The sequence below is a fragment of the Bacillus rossius genome, chromosome 14, assembly GCF_032445375.1.
Source record: "Bacillus rossius redtenbacheri isolate Brsri chromosome 14, Brsri_v3, whole genome shotgun sequence".
NCBI classification, from domain to species: domain Eukaryota; kingdom Metazoa; phylum Arthropoda; class Insecta; order Phasmatodea; family Bacillidae; genus Bacillus; species Bacillus rossius.
The window spans coordinates 42,118,124-42,139,298 of record NC_086341.1 but is presented as its reverse complement, the minus strand read 5'-3'; the positions used below and the strand labels follow the sequence as shown (position 1 = coordinate 42,139,298).

The 21,175-nt window shown below is 41.3% G+C and overlaps 1 protein-coding gene across 1 annotated transcript in view; it reads left to right on the top strand.

Annotated features, from left to right (window-relative positions):
* Positions 1 to 481: 481 nt before the first annotated feature.
* The window catches only part of LOC134538823 (ets DNA-binding protein pokkuri), a 115,806-nt gene continuing 95,112 nt past the window's right edge, over positions 482 to 21,175 (top strand). Inside the window, exon 1 of the mRNA XM_063380337.1 lies at positions 482 to 1,095. The gene's annotated coding sequence lies outside the window, so the exon portion shown is untranslated. The remainder of the gene's footprint in view (positions 1,096 to 21,175) is intronic.

Sequence of the window (21,175 nt, the reverse complement as noted above, 5' to 3'; positions counted from 1 at the left end):
GTAGTTGTATCACGGATAATAATAGGCTGCCATGTTGCTCTCTCTCTCGTGCCCTATCTTCCTCTCTTTCCCCTCCCCCTCCGCTTACTTCCTCTTCGGGCGTGCGTCATCTTCACAAATAGCTACCCGCCTCACTTCCGATGTCGTACATCGCCAGCAAAGAGTCGCAGTGTTTAAAGCGTATCGATCCCCCGGCGAGGGCGCGTGCAAAATTTGACGCGCGCGCACGGGGGCGGTCTAATGAAGTTTTGGTAAAGGCTGTACAGTTGCCATTATACAGGCGCGGAGCTTCCTGCTTCTTGCACGAGGACCGACGGCGAGGGGGGAGGGGGGTAGGGGAAGTGAGCGGGCAGGGGGGGGGGGCAGGCGGATATCCTACAGCCTGTGCCCCGGCCCTGGGTAGAAGAGGAGGGGGAAGGAGGGGAGGAGGAGCAGGAGAGGGGAGAGAGGACGACACTAGCGCTCGCGACCGCAGCGCAAGGTGGCGGCGGGAGCGACGCGAACTACAGTTTCAACTTCCTCGCCAGCACTTCGCGTCCGCCGCGAGGTTGTTTTCTTCTTTTTTATTTTCCTCACTCCTACTACTACTTCTTCTTCTTCTTTTGTGTACGTCGACGTCGCGCGGGGGCACTCGACCGTCGAGTGTCGACTCAGAGCACTCTGCGCAGTCGCACGGAGCAGGCGTCTGTGGCGTTTGTGCGAGTGTTCCCGTCGTCACCTGTCCCCCCCGGACGGCGCGTAGCGGTCCAGGACGTTGAAGCTCTCGATGGGATCCGTGCGTGTGGTGGTACTCCTGCTGTTGTTTTAGTTTTTGTTTTTCCCATTCCCATTCCCTTCCTTCCTTCCTTTCCGAACTTTTTTTTTTTTTTGTTACGACGTTTGTGGTGCTACATGGATCAGACAAGAAGACTGAATTCGCCCACATCGACGACGAACTGTGATTTCAACAACTTCCAACGAGTAATAATTATTTATTCGTCGCGTGTTTGTGTGTCGTGAGTGTTCCGGACAGGACAAAAAAACAAAAAAAAACAAAAACAAAAACATAAACTGCTTTTACGGAGTACACTGACGGTTACCTTTCGATCTTCAAGGGTGAGTAATAATTTTTATTATTATTTTTCGTTTTTAACAATAGTTACGTTTTATTCCTAAAGTTAAAAAAAAAAAAAAAATGTTTATTTTTTTTAAGTATGTAAACAGGGTTGTCGTTATAAGAATTGATTCAAACGAATTACTGGGATTTTTCGAAAACGTTAATGTTTGTTCAACTGAGGTTTGTTCTGTTGTCCGTGGATCGTTGTTAGGTGTGTTTGTTGGTCGTGAGAGTCGTGGTAAACAAGGGCGAGGATCTTTCAGCCGCTAGTAGGCAGTATCGCAGGAATGAGCGACCCCCCTTACTACCCCTCTTCCACTTGTTTCCGACAGCCTTCCCCCGCGAAACAGCCGGAGGGCCAACAGGTAGGGTCCGGTACAGGTGCGTCGCAAGTGCGTGCAACACCGCCGGGCCGGAAATCCCTGCAGGCCCGCCAACTGTTCGTGTCTCGCGACAACCTTGGGCCAAGTATCGTAACTTTTAACGTTTATATATATATTTATTTGCACACAAGTCGAATTTTCTTTAAAATATGTACATACCACAGCTAAAAAGTTTTGAAAAAAAAAAAAAAATCTTGTTATTAAAGTGATTTGACTTTCGGATTAAATGCAACATGCAACATTCTTAATAGAAGATAGCTTCTATTAAACAAATTATGTTCAGAATAATTAAAAATAAAAAAAATATCCGTTCACAGAGCTCCTCTGGTTTGATTAAATTCTTACCGTCGCGTCGGACGCTATTGTACGGGATTACTTATTGTAATTTTTTATAAAGTGAATCTTAGTTTATATTTAAAAAAAGAAATATAGAAGAAAAAAAGGGTTTTTAAAACATTTTAACGTTGTTATTCGTGTTTCGTTTTCCGTCGGTATTGCCATAAATGTGCGGAATGTAAAATAATTATAAAAAAAGTTGATTTGAGTTTTTTTTAAGTTCTATCAGCGATACAATATATTTTTTTTTAATGCTACGATTTAAATAACATACAATATCCTTATGTTTATTCAACTATGTTTTTTTTGTTCTTTTGGCACTTAGCAATGTACGGTGATTCTGTGAAATGAATCGCTTCGTGAAATAAATAAAACCATTTTTTTGGTAGGGAAATTGCGGTAGCCTATAACACGATGATTTAAAACTTTGGCGTACTTAATTATTATGTTTGCAACTGCATAAACATTAGGTACAAATATAGATTCGTTCTTCATTTTCAGTGTTATATAATTCCATAATAAACAAAACGTTGATAGTTTTAACTAAAAAGGGTATAATTTCCTCAAAGCCAATTAATTTTTTTTACTTGCATTCCATAATATTTTTTTCTGGCAAAACGTTTTGCATTTTGTTCTCAGTAACTGTAATTTTACAGATTTGATCAAATTAAGCTGCTTTTACTTAAATTCTGTTTCCCTGCCCCAGGTAATTTATTGATTTTTTATAGTTATCTTTGACAAAAATCCAAATAATGTTCCATAGCAGTATCGGACGCAAGGAGATAAGTGGATATATAACCCCCCCCCCCCCTTTTTTTCCAAGGTATGAAAAAATTGGCACAATACTAGTGTGGACAGTATGTTACTGTGTGAGAGGCCATGTTTCCTAAGTCTACTACTGTAGGCCCATATATGTCAGTGTGGTAGTGTCAATAGTAATGCAAGTTTTTTAGTACACACGTCCTTTTTTTTCTTTAAAATTGCCATTCCCGAAAAAAAAATTCTGTATCCAATACTGCAGCATAGTGCTCATAATTGCCAAATAACATTCTGGAATGTAATTATATTTCTTAAACTCATATATTTCAAAAGAAAGCACATATTTTAGATCCTTTTTAAATCCTAAAGATTGCTACCATAAGTGATTCAAATTTAAATTTTGTTCTACGAATCAAAGTTTGCCACCCATTGCCTAGTTCTGAATAAATTGTTAATTAAGTAATTAACGCGTTTCATAAACCTCCAGTAACAGTAGTCCAATACACGTTTCCATTGAGAGCAGTGGCGCAACAACAGGGGGGGGGGGGGAAGGGTATTTTGCTCCTCCCCCCTTCTGAAACCTTGAAGTGGGGGCAAACGGGGGCAAAGAAAGTGCTGTGTAATCAATTTTTAGATAATAAAACTGCTTAAATAGCACCATTTTCCACCTTGAAATACAAATTTTCCTAAACTTATTGGTTATTAGGAACACATTTTTAAAGATGTTTAAATACAAATTTAATTCAAACCGTTAAAAGTGTTAAATATATTTTATCGAGAGGTACGAATGGTTCACGCATTAAGAAACAGTCATCAACTTAACGTTTTATTGGCGTCACTGCCGAAAGAATAGTAATTTTTAACAAACTTGGATCGGGGACGTACACAATTTCGAATTTTGGCTTTTGGGTGACGCGATTTTTTTTTGGGGGGGGGGGGGAGAGGTTCCTTGGTATGGAATGAGTAAGATTTAAAAAAAAATGTAATTGCCCTTTAGGCCATTTTAACGTATTTCTGAGGTCTTAAAAAGAAAGGTTTTGATATATCCAGCTATTTTTAGTATTGGGGGGTTATGGGAAGTGTGTGATTGCCCGCCCATAAGAACAGCCACTCACAAGAATATGCTATTTTGTATTTTGACACCCAAGGAAGGATTGAAACATCAGATGAGCTGAAAACGCACCGCAGCCTATGTAACCATCCGTGCGTGACGAGTCTGCTCCGCCCTCCCGGGCACACACACGGTGCGCAGAGCTTCAGGAAAAACAACGCGATTTCAAAACTACTCAAAGATATCCGAGTGTGATCTGCTTACGAAAAGTAGTTTAGAGTTCGCTGAGGGCCGAAAAGAACTTTTGATTTCGGATTAAGTTTTTTTAAACTGCATTTTTTTAGAAGAGTTAAAATGGCTAAAACGCGTGTTTTCAGATTAATTTTTAGGCGTAAAACAACCGGTACAGATTCTTGAAAGCACTTAAAGGACTTGCATTACACCTTTATCTTCATTTCTCGGCCATATAATGTTACGGTCACCGCTCAAATTTCACAGTTATCCTTTGAAGACGAGAAGACTGCGCGCCAGTTCAGAGCCTTGCGCTTAGAGGCTATACCGCGCTGGAAATACCGAGTGCCGCGCTTATCACATATACAGCGCCAAAAATAAATGTTTTTCGATTGTTTTTGTTTATTTTTCCATACATTGTAAACGAGTATGCGGCTAGGTCTTGTATATCATTTTAATTGGGAAATTTGGGTTCAATAATATTTTATATTTTAAGTAAATACTAGTAAATAAATTGGTATCTTCTTTGTTTCCCACCACACCGTCCGTTATTTTTTGTTTACCTCTCTGAAACGGAAACAGGTAACAGCAAATATCACGAGTGTTCTTCTTCTACGCTACCAAAGGACACGGATCGGACAGAAAGTTCAAGTTGGCCATTGAGTTCGGACCATCGCCCGCACCACGCATGGCGACGTCAGAGGGTCACGTGGACCAATCAGCGATAAGTACAGACCCGGAAAAATTCTCGGATTCATTTCACGACAGCCTTAAAATTCACATATATATACCTCAGTGCTGCCTCTGCTATTGGCTCACAACTCACCTGGATGACCCTGGGCCAGTGAGGAACACTGAACAGGAGCTGTATCGAATCTCAGGCCGCTACGTTGGTAGAGACCTGAAAAAATTCGCGGATTCATTTCGTGTTATGCTAAAATTCAAATAATTTTTACCTAAGTGCTGCTTCTGTCATTGGTTCACTGTCAATCTGGAGGACTGAGGGCCAATTAGAGACCCTCACTCATAGAAGTGTCGAATCACAGGCCACCCAGTCGAGACGAATCACAAGTCAGCAGCCAATGAACAGTTGGCATTTGCCCGAGTGTGCAGAGGATATTGGAGCCTATCCTGGAGGTCAATTAACCCGAGAATTTTTCCGGGGACACCCTCACAAGACAGTAAATGAGAGGGTGGCATTTGACCGAGTGTATGTAGAACTCTAAAGTTCATCCTGGAGGTCATTGAACCCGCGAATTTTTCCTGTCCCTAGCGATAGGTGTCCGTCGGGAACAATATGGATCACTGCAATTGTAGATGTACTATATTATGTATAATATAGTGGTTCATATTTAGCACTTCCCGCCATGTTTACTTGATAAAGTTTACAACATGACTCTAGTTAAGTGTACATGATTTACCCGTCGAGTGTTCAAAATCTGACGAGTCCTGGCCGTCTCTTGTTACGATCAGCTCGAATTTAGAAGTCGCAGACTCGTTACTTGAAACATGCAGATTTACGTTGTTCTTCATGCGTCAGGCAGGAAGCTACAAAGACGTGGGTAATCGTCGATGTGATGTGATGCTTGCTGCCGAATTACATTTCACGTTCTTCCGGGTAGCACGTGATTCATTCAGGTGTCAACGTGAATGGTTTTGTCATTGGTTTCTAGTAGTCCTTTAGGGCGTGTCGTATGCATCGTGATCCAATGATAAAAGGTCATTTATAGGGACCGGAAAAATTCGCGGTTTCGATTACCTTCAGGATAGACTACACAGTCCTATATATATATACTAAAGAAAATAACACCAGTTCATTGGCTGCTGACCTGCGAGTCGTCTCTACTGGTTTTGCATGTGATTCGATACTTCTTTGGTTGAGGGTTTCTCATTGGTCTAGAGCCGTGAAGACGAACACTGGGCTAATAGCAAAAAAAAAAAAAAAAAAAAAAAAAAAAAAAAAAAAAAACTCAAAGCTATAATAATTATTTGAATTCCAGCACAACACGAATAGAGTCCGCTAATTTTTTTCCGGTCTCTAGTCATTTATGAAGAAACTCGGAAATTTCGCAACGTAGACTGCAAACATTCATACTTGTGTATTTGTTTGAGGGTTTGATCTCGTTTAATTCTCTAAACACTCCCCTGAACGACTGCAGGGCAGTCAACTGCCAGCCATTTGTGAGGTGACTGAAACACGTATTGACGGTTAAAAAAAAAGCATACAACGGGAAGGCACATTTGTAGAGGTACGGAAATTTCACGAATACCTTTGGTGCCGGGCAAAAAATTCAAAAGTCCTATGTACACTCTACCCAAATGGCTTTCCTATTAACTGGTTTCGCAATGCAACTTCAAGTGGATCTACAAGAATCTGCTACTCCACCGCTGGCTGAAAGTTGACTGGCTCACAGTTATAGAGGGGAGTGGCGAGAGAATTGTGATCCAATTATCAAACAGATGCCAAGATATGAATGTTAGGATTCTACTTCGCGAACAAAAGAATCCGCGAAATTTTTGCGTCTCCGGATTTTTGGGAAGTGTTTACACAGGAATGTGATTTTCAGCTTGACACCAGATATATCTGCTATATTTTCGGGTCTATAAAGGTAATATTTAACTGCACTTTTAAAGAAATATCAAACACTCACTGCATTGAAGCCTACACATACACTCTGTTCGAGAAAGGTGAGTTTTTATTTTTATGACATATGTTGCAATGAATTCTTAAGACTTTGACAACTGAGTATTATGACGTAATACACTAATGAAACACACATGTTTTGTAGTATCTAACTAGCTTATCAGTAACAGGTTCATTCGATAAAAGAGTATTCAGCTGTCTGAGTTTTATTGGCGGCAATTGTGTAACGCTCATGTGGTAACTAAAATTACAACGCGAATAGATGAATCGTATTTAAGCTGCCAAATTAATTGCTGAAACACAGGTTGAATGTTGCAGCTTTCGATGGCAAGATTGCATTATAGCACAATGCATTATAGCTAGCGACCGGAAAAATTCGCGAGTTCATTTCGCGATAAGCTAAAATACAAATAGTTATACCTCAATGCTGCCACTGCTATTGGCTCACAACTCACCTGGATGACTCTGGGCCAATGAGAAACACCCAACCAAAGCTGTATCGAATCACAGGGTGCTACGTTGGGACGTCTCATAAGACAGCAGCCAACGAGTGGGTCACATTTGACCGAGTGTACGTAGAACTATGGAGTTCGTCCTGCAGGTCATTGAACCCGCGAATTTTTCTGGTCCCTAATTATAGCACACGTGTATACTGGTAGTCTATTATCCTATAACTAGATACCTGAAAAATTCGCCGATTCATTTCGTGATAGTCTATAATCCAAAAACGTTTGCCTTTTTACTGCATCAGTGATTGGGCCACAGTTTATTCGAATGACACTCGGCCAATGAAAAACCTTTAACAAAAGAAGTATCGAATCACTAGTGTCTCAGTTAACAGGTGTCACGAGTCAGTAGCCAATGAGCAGATGTAATTTTCCCGCATGCGTAGAGGATCATGGAGTCTATCCTATAGGTCATTGAAATCGCGAATTTTTCCGGTCTCTACCTATAACTTTCCTATCGTTCTACCGGTGAAGTTTCACTTGTACGCGGTGTCCCGACCGAATCGACGCAGAGTGGTTCGTGTCGGAGTCGGCAGGAAGCGCTACTCAGCGCGGCGAAGGCTGCAGCCTCCAGACTACACTGGCTCTCCTTGGGTACTTCCCGTCCAGAGTGCAGCGTTGCCAGACGTACCCCGGCTCCGGGTACACGTACCCACAACGCCGAAATACCACAACGCCGAAATACAGTAACGCCGAACAATGTTGCTGCGGGGAGGGGGGCCACAGGAGCAAAATGAAAAACAACTGAATGAATTTGTGTACCTAACCTAACCTAGGTTACCCTAACCTAGCCTAACCTAACCTAACCTTACCTTTGTGGCAGTCCTGCAATGAAATTTTTCGGCGTTGTGGTGATTCGGCGTTGTGGTACACAGCAGTTTTTTTAGCTGTCGGCGTTGTAGTCAATTTGGCATTCGGCGTTATGGTTTTCGGCGTTATTGTACGTTCGGCGTTGTGGTATTTCGGCGTTGTGGTGCGTCCCCGTACCCACATTACAATGTCTGAACCAGGTTCCCGTGGAGATCAGTTCAGGGGTTTTGTTCACTGTTGAAAACACGTTCACCTTAAAATTAGGGATCCCTGAATTTTTGCGGAAAATTTTTTGGTCGCAACGTAGACTGCGTGCATCATACCTTTGTACGTGTATGACGATTGGATCACAATTCTCGCAGACTGTGCGCGAGTCGACTGCCAGCCAAGCGCGGCTCCAGAAGGGGGGCGGTGGGGGCGATAGCCCCTCCCGAGACTAATTTTATTGATTAGTGCATATTCATGTTTACTTAAATATTTAATTTCACATGTTAAACTTTTATCTCATCAAAAGTTGCATGGAGCTACTAAGGTTCTGTATTTGAAACCTGTAATTTGTAAATGATATTCCAAGGCCAATATCTGACCACTTTCATTTTTTGCAACTACGACCTTTTTTTTTTTGTGCGAGAGCCCCTCCCGAAAAGTCATCCTGAAGCCGCCATTGCTGCCAGCTACCGGCTAATGGTTAGAGACCGGAAAAATTCGCGGATTCCTTTCGCGATAGGCTAGAATCCAAAAACGTTTGACTTTTTTTTTTACCGCATCAGTGATTGGGCAACAGTTTTATCTGAATGACACTCGGCCAATGAAAAAACCTTAAACAAAAGAAGTATCGAATCACTAGCGTCCCAGTTAAGGGGTCGTCCATTAATCACGTGATGTTTTTTTAAGCAAATTTTTAACCCCCCCTCCCCCCTAGTGATTTGTGGTGAGGTTTCAGACTAACACCCCCCCCCCCCCCAATAAATCAGGTGTATTTTTTTGGTACAAAATATTTTTTAAAAATTTAAGAATATTATCTTTAAATATAGGTATAATCTAATTTAATCCTGGAAAATTAAGCACAGTGATAAAAATGTCCAGACACACATTAAGGTTGCAGGTTTATTCTCACTGGCATAAAAATAATAAAGGAAAGGCTTATATGTGATTTACGCATGTATTCGGCGCCAAAATCACAGTCTTACTGGCGATTAGAGCTGTAGCAAACCGTATGTATTCGTTACTGAGTAACGGGTGCGGCATCTAGTAACGAGTAACGAAACGTTACACACGAATGCATTTCGTTACTCGCATCATTCGTATGGTTTACGCATGCGCGCGCTTATTCGTTACAAAGAACGATGTTTGTTTATTAATAAAAGTATAATTTGGAAATTCGTCGTCCAAGTTTTTTACTGTTTATTAAAGGTATTGTGTGTGTAGACAAAGTTTTAGATTCGAACAGAAACAACGTAAGAAAGAATTTTTTACAAATTATAAATATGTATGTTTTTGTTTTTTATTATCGCGTATTTTCACGTTTTATGTTCTTATATTAAAATATATATTATAATAAAGCCGCTCTAATGAGATTTAATTGTTTCTTGGTTAACAAAAGCTGTTAATTATCAAATATTTTTAATTGTTTATATTCGATTTATTTTATTTACGCGACGTCATACTGTACGCGTACGAAATACGACTCGATTCGTTGCTGTTATAGCATGTGCCATGTTATGCGGTATCAGAAGTAACGAGTAACGATACGAAAATAACGAGTACTGATTGTTATAGTAACGAATACATACGGGTACACATTTTTTCGTTACTTTTACACCTCTACTGGCGATTGGCAAGCCGAGCCGGGTGGTTCATGTTGCGGCGGGCGGGGATATTGTTGCCTGGCTACGGCGAGTCAAGGTCACGCGTCGCTTTTCGGTTTAGTAGAAATCGTACGAAAAAATAAATACACGTGATATCTCTCTACACCCCCCCCCCTTTCCGATATTTCGTGATTTTTCCCAACACCCCCCCCCCCCCCTCTTTTTGAGCCTCACGTGATTAATGGACGATCCCTAACAGGTGTCACGAGTCAGTAGGCCAATGAGCAGATGTCATTTTTCCCGCGTGCATAGAGGATCATGGAGTCTATCCTACAGGTCATTGAAATCGCAGATATTTTTCCGGTCTCTACTAATGGTCCGTCAGTGTGCTTCCCTGATCGCTGCTCGCCACAGCGTGTAGCGCCCGAGTGTGCTGCCAGGCGAGCCCGAGCAGGAAGTGGGCGATGTGCGCACTTCCGGAAACGTCATGCCCGCATTGTAAATGGTAATGCGCGCCTGCGCAGTGGAGTGGCTCCGTCAAGGCCGCGCCGCCAGCGCCTCTGGCGGCCTCTCTCGGCGGCTCGTCCGCTCGCAGCCCGGAGCCTCTGCGAGCCTCTGCAAGCAGTGGCTCGCAGCACGGCATGCCACAGCTATAACATTTCATAGTATAAAAACATCGGTAGTCTGTAAAGTCGGTTTACGGACGATAATTTAACGTGACCACGTCATAACAAAACATTGATGAAATGATTGGATACTTTTATGAATAAAATTGAATCATTTTTATTGAATAATCGCTATTTTGTATGGATATAAAGAAGGAGTGAAGTGAAATCTACAATTTAAATGATAACTTTACTTTTATTTACACTCATTAATTCAAATATGTTTATTACTTTAACAAATATATTATTTTAACTAGGTATAACTTTTATACGTGTTTGCTATTTAACTTCTTCCAATCTGTGTTATTCTGTTAAGGATAGGACGATGATAGGAAAAGTAGGAAACGAATGGGAGTGTTTCAAGTTTAATGTGCCTCGAAAAAGTCAAATCGATAGTTGCTCCAGTCGAGTGGAAGAGAGATAGATGCGGCGCAAGCGTACAATGAGCTTAACGGGACATAGCGTAACGGGACAATGTGCGTAACGGGACACTTTTTCGTGCGTGCAGCCGGCGTTCATCGACTTATTAGAAGAGACCGGAAACATTCGCGGGTTCAATGACCTTCAGGATAGACTCCAATATCCTCTACACACTCGGGCAAATGCCAACTGTTCATTGGCTGCTGACTTGTGAGTCGTCTCGACTGGGTGGCCTGTGATTCGACACTTCTATGAGTGAGGGTCTCTAATTGGCCCTTAGTCCTCCAGATTAACAGTGAACCAATGTCAGAAGGTATAATTATTTGAATTTTAGCATAACACGAAATAAATTCGCGAATCTTTCAGGTCTCTATTTATTAGAAGACGTTGTCACGTCAAAAAGAGTGTAGGTAAATAAATAACCACGCAGTTATAATCTAGCACGCGGCTGTAAAATAGTAGGGCCCGTGTAGGGTTACCAGACACTGATAACAAAAAAGGAGGACATTCACCTTGAAAATGAAGGACATTTCACTAAAAAGGAGGACAATATATTGTTTATAAAAAGCCATGAATTAATTACAATGGAGTACGATATTTTACAATGTTTTGGCATTTAATACAGTTTCAGTATAAAGAATCAAACAAACTACGCTTATACAGCATATTAAAAACACGTGCATCTGCATGTGCTGCTACCTGTAAAGCTGTCATAGAACTACTTTTTAGTGGGATGACTCTGCGGACAGCGCGCGCTTTACTCAGAGTGTAACTGCAGGAATTATCTCACTTCATAAAAAAGCCGGACATTTTGGAGCATTAAGGAAAATCTGGCCGGACGCAAAAAAATACATAAAAAGGAGGACATGTCCTCCTTTTGCCGGACGTCTGGTAACCCTAGGCCCGTGTCTGATCCTGGGTCCAGGGGCGTGTAGTAAGTAGAGTGCGGGGGCCGTGTGGCGCGGCCGCCGCCGGCTTATCGCCGGTACAAAGCTCGGCGGCTCGCGGAGATAAGGCCACGCCCTCGAGGCGTGTGTGCTAGCTGTGGCTCTTGAGAGGCGCCGAGGTGTGGTCGTGACGTCACCCGCCGGGCGAACATCAGCGCGGACTAGACACCGGGAAAATTCGCCATTTCAATGACCTGTGGGATAGACTCCATGATCCTCTACACACGCGGGAAAAATGACATCTGCTCATTGGCTTACTGACTCGTGACACCTGTTAACTGGGTCGCTAGTGATTCGATACTTCTTTTGTTGAAGGTTTTTCCATCGGCCGAGTGTCATTCAGATAAACTGTGGCCCAATCACTGATGCGCAGAGACCTGCAAAATTCGCGGATTCATCCGGTGTTAGGCTAGAATTCAAACATATAGCTCTTAGATAATTTTGCTATTGGCTTACTGTTCATCTGGACGAATCTCAACCAGTTATAAACCCTCAACTAAAGAAGGATCGAATCACAGAAAAACCAGCTGAGACGACTTGCAAGTCGGCAGCCAATGAACTTGCGTTATTTGCCCGAGTGTACAGGGGTCTGTGCAGTCTATCCTGAAGGCCATCGAAACCGCGAATTCTGCAGGTCTAGTGATGCGGTAAAAAGGCAAACGTATTTTTATTCTAGCCTATCACGAAATAAATCCGCGCATTTTTTCCGGTCTCCAGCACGGAGCCACACCTCGCGCGGGAACCCGCCAGGTACACGGCGAACAACAGCACTCGCCAGATGCGCGACACCCGACCTCGGTAACCGGCAAGATTCACGTTGTTCCATGACGTTCGCAGGTTCTCCACGGCCATCGTCCGAAGTAGCTTGGCTTCTGGGTTGTAACCGCGTCCTTGGAAGAATAATTCACCGACGTTTTCGGTCGACATTGCAGTCGCCATCATCAGTAGGGGTAACTGCTCCCTGATGGATCCGGTCTCTACAAATTATGCATCAAATTTGAGGTAAACTAACCTAGTTTTCCTTACATATGTTCAATATGTGCAACTTTAGTTATACGGCACACATCCAACCTAAAGTCCAATTCTTCCCACACTTTGGTTAACAAGTCCGGAGTAATGGAAGCAAAGAGTCTCTCCAATTCTGTGTTTCGAATCCATTGTGACCTTGAACCAACACGAGTTTCTTCCAAGCTATTAACCAACCTCTAAAGTCTGTCTCACGCTTAGATTGCAGTACAGAGGACATGGCGACCGCTCAGTTTGTTAACGTTAACATTTATACGTTAACATTCATTTATATTTTGCATACTATCTTTCAATACACTAAGTTGTGTTATTTTTATTTTCATTTTACTGTACGTTGATTCTTTTAAGACTATAAATTATTGTCTACTGACACTATCACTGACAGTATGATCACAGTTGTAGCCACGGGCGAAAATCTGTAGGGACACCTCCCCCCCCCTCACCATTATAACTAGAGACCGAAAAAATTCGCGGGTTCATTACGTGCTATGCTAAAATTCAAATAATTATACCTTAGTGCTGCTTCTGCCATTATCCCACTGTTAATCTGGAGGACTAAGGGCCAATTAGAGACCCTCACTGATAGAAGTGTCGAATCACAGGCCACCCAGTCGAGACGACTCACAAGTCAGCAGCCAATGTACAGGTGGCATTTGCCCGAGTGTGTAAAGGATATTGGAGTCTATATTGAACCCGCGAATTTTTCCGGTCTCTAGGTATAACGTTTTCCATTCCCATTTTACAGTTACGATTTCGCACGCATAAACGGGTCTCCTCAGAGAGAGAGGGGGTGGGGGGTGGGGGGGGGGCATTTCATTGGGGAGGGGGGGGGGGTTTAGCCCCTCCGGGATTTACGCCAATGGTTGTAGTCATTCTGACAAAAAATTATAGATAATTAACTGCTTAATACAAATTATGATTTCACAGGTGAAACTATTAATAGCAACCTGTAGTTATTTAAGTGTTGAAATAACAGTTTAAACAAGGTGGCGTCTTTCAATTACCACTCCTTTAGAAATAAATAAAAAATCGTGTATTATCAGATTATGCTCTTTACAAAGTACAAATTGAAAATGTATTTCCAGAATCTCATTCGAAATTTTACTTTCGTAAATTCAATGTTTCAGATTTGTTTAAGAAAATTATGCTACAAAGTTGTGAGTCTAACGTTTTCTGGTAATGGTGTAGATCTGGCAACAGAGCAGACCGAAATAAGGGCAGCACTAATGACAGATATCGATATCGTGCATTGTTAAGAGAGAAAGTTCGCGTTTAAAAGCGTACGGCTATTTGACGATGAGATGCGCCATAGTACTAGCATTTATGCAGCTAAGACATGTTTCCTTTAGCCAATTGCTAATCAGGGTGACAGACACCCACTCCATAGATTTATACCTCCGTGGCGATAGTAACACTTGTCTTCGACGCGCAGATAACACTTCAGGAAATTAACGCGCTGTCGATCGATTATCTCAGCCATGGTACCAGCTCAAAACATAACTTATCTCTCCAGCGTGGCGATATGTTGGTGGGAAACGTGTTGAAATATCATGCCAGTTTCTTCCGCACATTAGCGGAAAAGAACGCGTGTCTTGAGCAAGCTTTCCGTTTTCGTCGTAACCTCATCTCTAGTGTGCAATTCTCTGGCCTGAACCATTGCATAGAGACCTGTAAAATTCGCTGATTTATTTCGCGATAGGATAGAGTCCAAATACTTTTGACATTTTTTGCTTCAGCGATTGGGCCACAGTTTATCTGAAGGACTCTGGGCCAATGAAAAATCTTTAACAGAAGAATTAGCGAATCACGATCATTCCAGTCAACAGGTGTTACGAGTCGGTAACCAATCAGCAGATGTAATTTGCACGAGTGCATAGAGGATCATGGAGTCTATCCTTTAGGGATTTGAAATCGCGAATTTTACAGGTCTCTACATTGGTTGGTGTTTGCGCTTTATTTACTATTTTTGAGAACACAGGCTCCCAAAAGTGTTAAACTGCTTCACAGGGGAAAAAAAAATATTGTGTACTTTTACAAAAGATATATCTGGAAAACTGTTGCCAAGAAATAGTTTGAAATACTACAAGAAAGATATTGTGTCTTTGTACAACACATGGCTATGGAGATGATGAGCATTTCTTTAAAAAAATTGGCGCATAATTTTTGTATTTTGACGTTTCATTCAAGCATAATGTTTTTAAAACCATGGAAAATATAATCTAATATTCAATAACTGAAATTTATTTTGTTTTATTGTGCTTATTAATGCGTGCAGTTAATCCTGGAAAGCTAGTCAGGGATGGGTTTACAAATAATCAACAATCGGAGGTACTGGGAGTTTGAATTTTTCGCTACCACATATATACTGTTTAAATTAATAAGCGAAAAAAAAGTACGAAAATTTAGCTGTTTTTTTTTTTTTTTTGGGAATATCTCAAAACGCACCCGGAAATTTTGTTGGATAACTCCGTAATCGAATTAAGTACCGCAAAGACTCAAAAGTACACAAGTAATGTTAATAAAACTGACAACTGGATTTTTTTTCAACGTGTAATTAACATTTGCTTGTATTAGTAAATGTGCAAATTTGCCTCAGCGACGGGGCGAATAACCGCTCAATCGGAGAGGAAGCAGTAGAAACCGGAAAAATTCGCAATTTCAATGACTGTAGGATAGACTCCATGATCCTCTATGCATGCGGGAAAATGACATCTGCTCATTGGCTACTGACTCGTGATACCTGTTAACTGGGACGCTAGTGATTCGATACTTCTTTTGTTAAAGGTTTTTCATTGGCCGAGTGTCATTCAGATAAACCGTTGCCCAATTTTTGGATTCTAGCCTAACGCTAAAGGAATCCGCGAATTTTTCCTGTCTCTAGCCATGTGCTTTCCTCGGAAAAGTTTTCCAGACCGGATGTGTGTTAAGACTTTGTAGCATCGTGTCTGCTTCGTGGTTGGCTGGGTTTAATTCAGGTGCATGCATAGTTTAAACACACCAAACATGGCCATCCAGTGCGGAAGCAAACGCGTCCTTACTGGCCCGGCCAAATAGGGCAACTGCTTCTCTTGCGCAAGGAAGTGACAGTTGGCGCCAGCATTTTTTTTTTTTGCAGTCTGATAATCGTTTAGACCTTTGCGCGAAAAATGCATGTGTCTATGCTTGAACGAAAAACAAGAATTTGAAAATTGCAAACGGAAGAGAACAAACACGGTGAATCCAAGATGTAGTCTTGTCCATTTTTATACCTCCCTCTTTGAGGTTTTTGCGTGTGTACTGTTAGATATAACAGTTAATTTTCGGATTTTTTCCCCATGGGCGAATTTAACTCATAATTTAATATTACTGAATCTTCTTAAAAAATTGGTTGTCTGTAAAGTTGGTTTACGGACGATAGTTTAACGTGATAACGTCATAACAAAACATTGATGAAATGACTGTATACTTTTATGAATAAAATTGAATCATTTTTATTGAATTATCACTATTTTGTATGGATACAAAGAAGGAGTGAAATGAAATCTACAATTTAATTGATAAATTTACTTTTATTTGCACTCATTAATTCAAATATGTTTATTACTTTAACGAAGAGATTATTTTAACTATAACTTTTATAATTGTTTGCTATTTAACTTCTTCCAATCTGTGTTATTCTGTTAAGGATAGGACGATGATAGGAAAAGTAGGAAACGAATGGGAGTGTTTCAAGGATGATGTGAAGGAAAATGGCTTACCCAACACCAAAATGCAGTCAAAAATAATATATTTGCGCCACGGACTCTGCAGCAATGCTAGGAGAAACGAGTTAGCAAAGAGCAATGAAAATGTTACATTGAAATGCATGAAAACAGAATTACGCCACGGACTCGGTCGCAATGCTAGGAGGCTCAGGTTAGCAAAGAGAAATATAAAATAAGCGTAACGGGACACAGCGGAACGGGACAATGTACGTAACGGGACACTTTTTCGTGCGTGCAGCCGGCGTTCATCGATTTATTAGACGTTGTCACGTCAAAAACTAAACATCCGTGTTGTATGTTTCGTTCTTAACAAAGGTAAACACTCCACTGTTTTGGAATGATTGGTTAAAATACCAAGAATGTTGTTTTGAATTTGTGCACTGGATTTTTTTTTTGTAAATTGAACAGGAATATTCATTTAAAATTACAGGTACTTGTAAATTTGTACATTAACGTGAAAACAACTTTATCACTACAAAATAGTGTTCGCAGTAACTCTGGGTCCGCATTATTACCAGGAAATTTACGCTTTGTATTGTTCCAGTAGCTCCAATAGTTACAGCTGTTGTTTGTAAACCGTTTCCCCGGATAGTTTTCCAGTATTAACTGCGCATATAATACGCACGATGGAACAAAATATTAGCCAAATTGTTGAGTATTGGATTGACGTTTCCATAGTTTTTAAAAAATGCTATAAAATAGTACAATGAATGCACGAACTGCGCCAGGCGACAAGGCAGTCTAATAACCTAGCGACCTTCAAACACAGGCTGAAGAAACATCTCTGGAAATCCTACTTACCGTGATCAATAACTTCTCGGGAGAATGTGTGTGTGAATGTAATACTATATCATATTGGCAACTAACGACTCTTAATCTTTAGTTACAATTCAGCAGGCGTGCATGCCGATTTTGAGTTAAAATACTATCAAGCTTTCTGTTTCTCTTTCATGTTTGTATATTTATTTTACATTCAGGTTTGTTTTATATGAAGCATCATTTTGCTATGCTTTTTTATTTTATTGACGTGATAACGTCTTATAAATCGATGAACGCTGGCTGCACGCACGAAAAATTGTCACGTTCCGCCTGAGCCGAGCGTGCAAGAACCGGTCAACCACCGTGCGAGAAAATCTTTTATAATATCAAACTGGTTAAGGCGGGCTGTTTAACTAATTGTTCGTGATTATATTAAAAACAAATTATTTAAATTAAATTTGCAAAAACTGATAAATAATATTTGAAAGTTAAATAAAGTATGCAATTTTTTCATCAATGTTTCCTTATGACGTTATCACGTAAAATTATCGTCCGTAAACCGACTTTACAGACAACCCGCTCTTTTTATAATATTTTTTTTTAATACGCAATGTTAATGTAGAGGAATGTAAATGTGGTTAAGTGTTTGGAAAGGAGTATCGCCTTAAGGCCCCCGCCCAACCGGGCACACACGCGGTGTGCAGAGCTTCAGGAAAAACAACGCGATTTCAAAACTACTCAACACATCCGAGTGGGGTCTGCCTACGAAAAGCATTCAAGAGTTCGCTGAGGGCCGAAAAGTACTTTTGATTTCCGATTAAGTTTTTTAAAATGTATAGTTAGAAGAGTTAAAATGGCTAAAATGCATGTTTTTCAGAGTAATTTTTAGGCGTAAAACAACCCCGTACAGATTCTTGAAAGCACTTAAGGCACTTGCGTTACACCTTTATCTTCATTTCTCCGCCATGTAATGTTACGGTCACCGCTCATGTGACGACGAGAAGACTGCGCGCCAGTCCAGAGGAGACACCGCGCTAGAAGCACCAGCGAGCGTCGCGCTTATCATCCCGCCTCACCGACACACATACACCCCTGACGAGGCGGGTGCCCTTAACTTCGTCACCGATAGAGACGATAAATAAAACAGAATAATGATATTTGCAGCTAGCGTTGTTGGCGAGCTGGAGGGTGGGAATGAACAGTGGCCGCGGCTGCATGGGCGTCGCAAGGATATATTTTTTTTTGGGGGGGAATGCAATTTATTTAGTTGTTGAGGAATATCCATCCCCTGGAAAAAAAGCGGGGGGTCCGGGGGTCCTCCCCCGGGAAAATTTGCGGTTTGAAGGTGCAAAAAGGTGGTTTTTAGGCATTTTTCTTTCCTAAATATTCTAATTATAGTTGGTTGCAATATATAATTTACTTTTTTATAAAAAAAATATTTTCAGAGAACAAATTTGTAAAAACACAGTTAACATATCTGTATTAGGTATGGGACCTGATTTTTTAATTTTACACGAAGATCGAATTAAAAAGTACTCACATTACCCACGATTGGACTGAATGCATCATGCGCAACATATGGGTTGTATCACAGAAATCGTATTTTTAATGTAACTACGAAACTAAATTTATAGAGACCTGAAAAATTCGCGAATTCATTTCGTGTTATGCTAAAATTCAAATAATTATACCTTAGTGCTGCTTGTGCCATTGGTTCACGGTTAATCTGGAGGACTGAGGTCCAATTAGAGTCCCTCACTGATAGAAGTGTCGAATCACAGGCCACCCAGTCGAGACGACTCACAAGTCAGCAGCCAATGAACAGTTGGCATATTTGCCCGAGTGTGTAAAGGATATTGGAGTCTATCCTGAAGGTCATTGAACCCGCGAATTTTTCCGGTCTCTATAAATATATTATTGGAGGGGACGAAATTGAAGACTTTTATTATTGGGGGGGGGGGGGGGGGGGGGATTGCGACGCCCATGGCGGCTGTGACGTCACCGCAGCTGCAGCTGCCGCCGGGCCGTGCCGTTACACGCGGGCGGCGGCTGCGGCGACCCAGGAAGAGCCGTCGTCGGCGAAGGTCGCTTCCTGCTCGCCGCTCCGAGGCCAGCCCCGGCGTGGCTTCCTGGTCCGCCCCCCCCCCCCTTCCCCTGTGCCTCTCCTGGTACACCCTGCCACCTCTACCCCTCTCTCTCTGCCTCTGCTCCTCTGTACCCCTCTATCCCTCTTCCACATCTCGTTACCGCGTCGCGGCATTGTGTTCCGCGTAGGGATGGCGACCACACATCGATGTCTCAGGTTATAAGTATCGATAGTTTGGTATTGATATTTTAGTGCCGAAATTTTGTTCAAATAGTATCGAATTTTTTTTTTTCAAGTTAAAAAATCGACATATCAGGTTCAAAATATCAATAAATTGGTATTGATATTTTATTGCCGAAATTTTTTTTTTGTTGTCGATATTTTGTTCAAATAGTAGGTATCGAATTTTCTTCTCAAGTTAAAAATCGACCTTTCAGGTTCAAAATATCATTAATATGGTATTGATATTTTAGTGCCGAAATTTTTTTGATGTCGATATTTTGTTCAAAAAGTATCGAAATTTTTTTCAAGTTAATTATTAAAATTATCTGTAAATAAATTTGGTAGAAAAAAATAAAATAAAACGGCGGACCTTCTGTGCGGATTCAAACGCGTCCTGAACGGCCCGGCCAAATAAGGCAATGACTCCTCTTGCGGACGGCCGCCAATCACAAGAAAGAAACTACTGGCGCGCGGCATTCCTTATTGCAGTCTAATGAGCGTTCAGAGTTTTTTTTTCCGGCGCAAAATATTTCTGTTTTTTTCTCTTGCGGGCTCTGATCGGCGAGGTAGTCGGGTCTGCGCTTGGCTGGGTCGTCGAGCAAGAAACTGTCATGTCCCAGGACCCCAGCCGCGTCGGGAATGTTTTCCTCCTCCAACCAGAGTGAGAAGTTACCGTTGTTTTTTGTTGCCAGCCACAGCGAACGCGAACAAAAAAGGGGGTTGGTTGTCTGTAAAGTCGGTTTACGGACGATAATTTTACGTGATAACGTCATAAGAAAACATTGATGAAAAAATTGCACATATTATTTAATTTTCAAATATTATTTAACAGTTTTCGCAAATTTAATTTTAAATAATTTGTTTGAATATAATCACGAACAATTAGTTAAAAAAAGCCCGCCTCAACCTGTTTGATATTACAGAAGATTTTCTCGCACGGTGGTCGGCCGGTTCTTGCACGCTCGGCTCAGGCGGAACGTGACACTTTTTTTTTCGTGCGTGCGGCCGGCGTTCATCGATTTATCAGACGTTATCACGTCGAAAAAAAAAATGTTCGTGATGAACCACCATCTTCGAAGTCGCGATTATTTCGCCTAAGACTCCACTTGTCTGAACACACAATCAATCCGCTTATTGGTCGATAACGAGGCCACGCCCTTCGTCGGGACACGAGTGACTGGGTTGGCACTTCTTCTTGCTGTTGGGACGATAACTGAACAAGCTTGGATAAACACAGGCGTACAAGGACGTTCAAACATTTTACAGTCGCACCTGTGTTTTTGTACCATGTGCGTCTCTGCCTGAGGACGGGAGCAGATAGCAGTTCACTAAACGTCGCTTGTTTCTGTTTTGGAAATGTATTGTGTTTTTTTTTTTTCGTCTTTTCGTTTTGTCGTGTTTTTTTTGTCTCGTTTCAACTGTTGTGCTGAATTTTTTTGGGTTCAATATTTTTGTGCTGTCATCATTTGTGGGTTTTTTTCAGTTCTCTTCTGTTTTGGAAAACGATTGTGTTTGTTTCGTCTTTTCGTTTTGTCGTGTTTTTGTCTCGTTTCAACTATTGTGCTGATTTTTTTTTTGGGTTCAATATTTTTGTGCTGTCATCATTTGTGGGTGTTTTTTCAGTCCATTTTTCTTTGTTTTTCTTTGTTTGTTGACCATATTCCTGTTATGGAATATTATGTG